General features: G+C 49.1%; 1 long non-coding RNA gene and 1 other non-coding gene across 2 annotated transcripts; both read left to right on the forward strand.

The window, feature by feature from the left end:
- Positions 1–951: 951 nt before the first annotated feature.
- On the forward strand, positions 952–1,024 carry TRNAG-ACC (transfer RNA glycine (anticodon ACC)). Its single transcript has one exon. It is a non-coding gene; the product is annotated as a tRNA-Gly (tRNA).
- A 4,367-nt stretch (positions 1,025–5,391) lies between these two features.
- Positions 5,392–7,678, forward strand: LOC140691119 (uncharacterized). Its single transcript, XR_012066595.1, has 2 exons — positions 5,392–5,543; positions 7,495–7,678. It is a non-coding gene; the product is annotated as an uncharacterized lncRNA (long non-coding RNA).
- Positions 7,679–7,879: the final 201 nt, after the last annotated feature.

Here is a 7,879-nt window from a genome sequence, read left to right on the forward strand (position 1 = left end):
GGTACAGACACTGCGGAAGACACTTCGGCACTTTCTTTCCTTTTTCCCTTCAGTTTTATTGAGACGTGACTGACGTACAGCTCGGGATAAGTATACGCATATAGCATAATGACTTACATCTGCTGTAAAATGATCACAGTGAGTTTAGTGAACATACATCATCTCGTATAGATACAGGAAAAAGAATAAGAAAAAAATGGGTTTTTCCCCCTGTGATGAGAACTTTCAGAACCTACTTTCAACTAATACACCACGCAGCAATGTTCCCCTAGTTACCATCTTGTGCATCACACCCCCAAGATGTATTTATCTTATAATTGGGAGTTTGTACCTTTTGGCCACCTTCATCCAATTTCCTCACCTCCCACCCTGGCAATTTCTTACAAAACCCAGTGTGCTCCTACCATACATATGATCCAGCAATCATGCTCCTTGGTCCTTATCCAAATAAGTTGAAAACTTATGGCAACACGAAAACCCACACACAGATATTTAAAGCAGCTTCATTCATAACGGCTAAACGGTGGGAACAATTAAAATGCCCTTTGATAGGTTGAATGGATAAATAAACTGCGGTCCATCCGAACAAAGGAATATTATTCAGCACTAAAAAGAAATGAGCCATCAGGCCATAAAAAGACATGGAGGAAACTTAAATACACATTTCTAAGTGAAAGATTCCAAAGTGTAAAGGCTACACGTGGTGTGGTTCCAACTTTACCACATTCTGGAAAAGGCAGAACTACGCAGACAGTAAAAAGAGCAGTGGTTGCCAGGGGCTGGGGGTCCCAGGGAGTGGGGGAAGGAGAGGTGAATAGATGGAACTGAAATAAGTGTGGAGGACTTTTAGGGCAGTGAAGCTACTCCGTGGGATACTGTAACGGTGGGTCCATGTCATTATGCATTTGTCAAACCTCATAGAATGTTTCACTCAAAAGCGAACCCTGGGAGGGAGGGTCTAGCTCAGTGGTAGAGCACGTGCTTACCACGCACGAGGTCCCGGGTTCAATCCCCAGCACCTCCGGATAAAATAAATAAACAAGCCTAATTACCCCCCCAAAAAAGTGAACCCTAATGTAAAGTATGGACTTTGGGTGATGATGACATGTCACTGTAGGTTCGCAGGCTGTAACAAATGCACCGTGCTGATGGGGGAGCAGGGGAGACTGTACGCAGGGCAGGAGGCATGTGGGAAATATCTGTACTTTCTCTTCAGGTTTGCTGTGAACTTCAAACTGCTCTATAAAGTAAAGTCTATTTATAGCGCTCTGACTACCTTCAACCACATCAAAGTCAAATTAGACTGGATTTTTTTGAAGTCATTTGGGATTAATAGAGACACATTACTATACATAAAATGGATAAACAACAAGGACCTACTGTGTAGCACAGGGAACTAGATTTAATTTCTTGCAATAACATACAATGGAATAGAATTTGAATATATAAATATGTGTATGTGTGTGTGTGTGTATATGTATATGTATCACTGAATCGCTTTGCTGTACACCTGAAATTAACATTGTAAACCAACTACATTTCAATAAAAAATGAAATTAAAAAATAAATACATAAAATTTTAAAAGAAAATTTAAAAAAGAAAAAGAAAAGGAGTTCAGGTCCTGAAACAAGAGTAGATTCTGGCCGGATGAAAGAGGTGGGACCATGAACCATCACCTAAAACCACGTCATAATAGGGGCTCTGTGAATATCTGTAGGATGAACGAATGACTGTTCCTGAACCTCACTCAACACTGCCCTCACCCGGCCGTAAGACGTCTTAAGACTGCCGTCCAGGTGTCCATCAGCCCAGGTTGGTCACAGGGAAACTGAGGCCCAGGCTCCTCTCAGGCTTCCTTCATTCAGGACTGGTCCAGAGTCACAAAACTCAAGTTGCTCACACACCTTCTGACGAGACCCAAATCCCGGAGGGGCCTTCGCCTCTGCTCCTCCACCCCCGCCATCAAACCCATCAGCAACGCTGTCAGTGCCACCTCCCAAAAGGCCCAGCATCCCAGGACATCCTTCATCTCAGCCACCACCTCCCTGGTCCCAGCCACCAGAGCTCCTGCCGCAGCCACTGCCACAGCCCCCAGGGGCTCACGGCTCCCACACCTGCCCCACAGTCTGCTCTCCGACAGGAGCTCCTCGTCTCGAGCTCCTCTTCTCACCCAGAAAGGAATCCGATATGCTGACTTACCCTGGCTCTGAGAACCTGTGGGTTCTGGGCCCTGGTCCCTCCCCGACCTCGTCTGCCCCTGCCGACCCCGCTCAAGCCCACCAGCCTCCCTGCTACCCTCCAGGCACACTGGGCACCTTCTGCTCCAGGCCTTCCTGTCCCCCACACCTGCACGCTTCTCCCCCAGAGAGCTTTCCCACAACATTCAAGTCTCTACTCAAATGTCACCAATATAAAAAGAACATTCCCTGCACCCTGTCCAAACCAGAGCCCCTCCCGTCCCTCAGCCTTCAAGGACTTAACCCCGCCCATCGCAGCACACGGTGCACTACGTGTGTACTCGTGTCGCTGCACCGTCCTCCTTCCCGGCTGGAATGGCGGCCTTGGCAGGTGGTATGTGCTTGTTTCCTGCACACCCCCAGGGCCCAGAACAGTGCGTGGCCCCTGGGAAGTTTCTGATAAATACTGGAACGAGGAAGGAAGGGACGCGGGAGAGAGGAAGGGGGGAAGGGAGGAGGAAGGAAGGGGCGGATAAGCAGGCTGGTTTTCTCCTAGAAGGTCACTCTTTGCCCCACGGTGCCTCCACCCCCACCGCCTTCACCCCACGCCACATGGCTGCCCATGATACAGAAGAAAACTAGGGCGCACTCCTCACTCCGAGAATCCCAGGCTGGTGAGGAACGAGAAAACGCGCTAAAACCGACTGGGTGGAGGACAGGGGCAATTCACCTCGCAGAGCAGAATCAGGAGCTAAACACGTGGGGCGGCGGCCGGGGGTGCGGGAACAGAAAAGACAGCCCACGTGGACGCCGGATGCACTTGCGCGCCTCGGGGGCACATGTCTCCGGTCCCCAGAGCGCGGCCCGTCAGGAGGCAGGACACACTAGATCATGTTCTCGGAACTGGTTCGGCGGAAGTTGGCCCCCAGTCTCTCTGAAGTTCACGTTACCCACGGCTTCTAGGGTGTCCAGTGACCTAGAAGCCTCTGGGCTCCTTATTCTCATTCTTGCTGTTTCTTCCATTGACCTATAAACTCCGTCTCCCCCGTGACCCCTCCCCCAGCGCGCTCTCTTGCGGGGGCGCGGGGGCGGGGCAGGTCCCTGGGATTCTCTCTTGGATTCCATTGAGTACGTTTTTACACACCTTCTCGCACTTTCCGCCTCTCCCATTCAACTCCAACAATCCTTTATCCTTCTCTCCACTTACGTTTGATCTGTTTCCCTTCACTCTGTCTTCTTTTCCCTACTTATGTCTTCTGGATTTTCCTACACAGAGGGTTGCATTTATAGCTCACCTCATTGCCCTGTTTTTAATAACTGGGAAGCATTCCCGCCAAAAAGCGTTCTATTACAGGAGGGCATAAAAGGGGGCGCATTCCACCATCTGCCTGCATCGGGCACGCAGGGCGCAGGGCGCAGCTGGCGCGTCATTCTTCCGAGTGCTCACGTGTCCAGACCCGCAGAGGTGGCCAGTGTGACACTGTCTATGGCCCTGTGCTCTGCTCCGCTACGTCTCCCGTGCCCCCCGCCCTCCCACTCATCAGCCTATAAACTTAGGTGAGGATTTTCACTCAGTGCTGCTCTTAGGGAGAAAAGGTGACCGGAGGGGCCTCGTGGAATGGCACTTGTGAAGGAATGATCTCCTGGCACCCAAAATAATCTGCCCAGTTTGGACCTGGCGCTGGGGTTACACACAGCAGGCAGAGATGCGGGCCTCACCCCAGAAGCAAACTGAAGGGGGCCGCCCTTCTCAGCAGGGCTGTAGCATTTCCGCCCCACGACCGAGTGACGGAAGGGCCCCACGTCTGTCCTCCGCAAACGAACAGTGCCGGTGGAGTCACAAGTACAGAAGGAGTCAGGACACAAGGCACCAATCGACCCACCACCAAGGGCCGAGGGACTGAAAGATTAAGGGGGAAAACGCAGGAAGGTTGAACTAGGAAAAGTCAAAGCACGAAGCCCCTGCAGCTCCAGCCCGACGGCCAGGCTTTCTGTGGGAAAAGTAACACACTTGTTGGAGAAGCAGCTGGTTTTCATTACGGCCTGAAGAAGCTTAAAAATAAATACAGCCCCCGCTGCACTCACCCCAAATTCAGCGCACATTCAGTTCCAGTAGAACGGACACCCAGACTTGAAAGTCACAGGATCCGAAACCCCCGCCATGGAGAACTGCTGCTCCAGTGGTTTCTTCCTTGGGCGGCCACTAACTAAAACAATGACAACTTTCATGTCAAATTCCAGGAAATAAAGGATAGACAATAAGGAGTGGTGCTTTTTTTTTTTCCTCCAAATGCAAACAAATGAATTAGCGCTGAGGGGCTGAAGGGAAGCGGAACAAATTAGGCCTGAGGGCGTCCCCCAGTCCGCTGGCCCACTGAACGGCTCCTGGGCGTGCTCTCCATCCGAGTTCAGAAGTGGTCTGGGTTGGGGGACAGATGTGTAACAAAAGACACAGGCCCACCCAGAAGATACGGGAGCCTGCTGTGAGGATTACAGGCACTGGCAGAGGGCCAAGGGCTGCCTCCCTTCCCCCAGCTACAGAGAAGAAGCGAAATCACGAACCCAGACCTCATGGGCAGGTCCCCCCACAGCCAAGGACGGGCTCCGTGCGGGAATCATGCCTGCCATCGTGCCTGCACAACCTTAGGTTGGTGAGCACACTTTAAAGTCATTAATTCTTCAGACCCACTCTCCACGACCACATCAAAACAGCTCAGTCAGAGCAGAGCCTAGTGTGTCGGACACACAGTAAATATTTGTCGTTAGAATTAATTAACTGCGCTAAAGAGGCCCCAGGCCAGGACGCTTGTAACACAGCCTTTCAGCTTCCCACAGAGAAAAAGCCTGTCCTCGAACCACAGACTTTACCCCCACCCCCAAACAAGCATCTGAAAAAGTCACCCGTGAGTTAGGAGATGGGCTATGCTCGAAAGCAGGGGACGCAGGACAAACAGCCCAACCACCCGCATCTCAGAGGCTGGGTTCGCAATAGCATCTTCTGAAGGTGAGGACATCTCCAGCAGTTTGTAGAGATGTGACCGCTGACAACAGGAGGTGCTCAAAGACTTCCCTTGAGCAGACAGAACCATGAGCTCTTCTTGGTGGTCTCCGCTAAGAAACCCTCATCGTTCAATTTTAAAAGCAAAAATCTCACTACTCACGAGTTCCTACCTAGAAACAAATGCTTTCTTCCACCTCTGCCTTAGGCAACCCCGCCACTTCCTCGTGAATCTCCTGACCCCAGGTCATGCAAGGAATCCCAGTGTCCACCTACCAACAGAATAACCAAGGAAGGACAGGAGACCAGCCGACCTGGTGGCCGCAGCAGTTTATGGAACTGAAGGGCGCCACTGCCTGCCTGCAGGGTGAGTCCAGCACGGGGGTAAATGAAGGGGCCACAGGCAGCATCCGTAGTAAGGTGAGCAGATCACTGGACACAGCATTAGACAGCAAACTTCTGGCGACATGGCGATAACCCCAGTCTGTCCATGCCACGCATCAACCAGGACAACTCTCCCCGGGACTTGCTGGAGTTGCCGTTCACTAGTTTGGTACCTGGAGTTACATTCAGCGGGGCTTGTCTTTCCGTCGGAGCACCCACCCCCTTCCCGGTGAGCTTCATCACGGACCGCTCCAGGCCCCCTGAAGATCACACAGCCTGGCCTGTCAACCCCTTTGGCTGCTCACAGGCTACAGACTTACTACTTCACCAGAAAAGCAACTCTGCTGTCTCTCTAAAATACTTCTTGCATGTGTTCTGCTTTTGGCTGCCTTGTCTCAGCAGAGTGCACACAAGATCCCCTGGGGCAGATGAGATGTTATTTCATCTGCAAAGATGCCACTTACACATACTCTTTTTGATGCACACCTATTGTCTAGAGTAGCGGTTTCCATTCTGTGTTCCTGAGATACTAAAAGTGTTGGCATAAAAGTATCTCAGAAGACCCAGGGAGCCAGGCTGGTAGGGCTCTGGGCTCACCACTTAGTCTCCAATCAGATTCATTCTGGTTTTATCCATTTTGTTTGTCTGACGTATACTTTATCATACATCACATATGATAACATAATTTACATTTATGTATGTTGCATACGATAAAAATATACACATGCATAAATACGTGGTTATATATGCATATGCATATATATAATCAGAAGACTTGATGAAGAAAATAATTCAATTGCTAAATAAAAAGCGTGAAAATTATGACGTATCCAAAGTAAAACCTACCTGTATCAGGGACTACAGTTTCTAAAGCTCAACCAGGCAATTGTGATGTGAACAGTCAACCTTACAGGAGCTGTTCCGGTTGAAGCAGGCCTGGGGAGCCCAAAGACGTCCACTTAGGACCAACTCCTTACCCTCAACACTTCTCTCTCTCTCTCTCTCTGTCTCCTCGGAGAATAGTCTGGAAATTATTGGCCCACATGATCCATATGGTTCCTCCCGATTCAATGATCAAAACATTCCCATATTTCAGTAATTTTACATGAAATGGACAAAAGGAATGATGATCTCACTGTCTGGGGATCTAAAACTTAAAAGATTCTGAGTTATTGTTTCAAATAATCGCCACCAAAAATACACATATACTTAGTCAAGGCATATTAGGCTATGTTGAAACATATTAGAAAATGTTGAAATCAGATGTCATTGCACAATTGCATTCGTGAACTTCATATTGATGAAATTCATATTTTCTGGCTTTCCTGTTTTGATTGTGGCCACCTAGACCCTTAGGGACCAAACAAGATCTTTCAGTTCAGCACTGCAACAGGCCAAGTGTTTCTAGCAGAGGAGTATCGATGGTGGAAATACACCACCAGCTGAGCTCCAAGCTCCTCTTTCACCTATCTGTCATCCCAAACTCTGTGACTTTTAACATCCAGAGGAAATCACTTGACTCCAACCCAAAAAAAAAAAAGGAAGAAGTTTAATCGGCAGCCTTAACACTGTCATCCATTTGGACCTTATCTCCTGTCACTCTGTCACCACCACTTACGTTCTTAAGATACACAAATGAAGACTGTCCCAGGCCATGGGCATCTACAGAGACAAAAATCTTCCCCCGCCCTGCCCCAAACGCCCATTTTAAACGAAAACCTCACACAGTTTTACCCTAAGGATTAAGTCAAGCATTTCCATTTGTCTTGATAAATGGCACCTAAATATTAAAACATTTGGGCTTTGATTTGCATGTGCGTGTGTGTTTTAATCTAAGTAATGGACAAGTTACAAGTAAACAGAGCTCTTGGTGGAAGACATTTGTTTTCTTTCTCTCTTTATCGCCTGGCTCATTTTGCTCATCTCTTAAATAGGGAAAGTGGATGAAATTCACCCGAGGAGTTTCCATCTTGTGAAAACTCAAAAAACGACGTCAGCAGGCGTGGAACTGCCCCGCTGCGGCGAGCTGAGGGCGCTCCCCAGGGCACTACTGAAGACCCTTCGGTGCCCATGTTCTGTAAGGATTTCTCCAACTATAAAATTCTATGATCCAACTGTCACCTTAGTATCTCAAATTGGGTAAAAAAAAGAAATGTGTTCAAAGAACCAACTAAGAAATCCAAAGGCCGCTCACTGCTAGTTCGTTGAAGCAAGCGTGCCGTCCACTGTGTCTCCCCGTAACTCAGTGTTCTGTCTGCAAGATGGAGGAGGTATGGGGCCAACGAGCATTAGTGACATTGGTGAAACGTGTTCCTTTTC

Source organism: Vicugna pacos, chromosome 33 (genome assembly GCF_048564905.1).
Source record: "Vicugna pacos chromosome 33, VicPac4, whole genome shotgun sequence".
NCBI classification, from domain to species: domain Eukaryota; kingdom Metazoa; phylum Chordata; class Mammalia; order Artiodactyla; family Camelidae; genus Vicugna; species Vicugna pacos.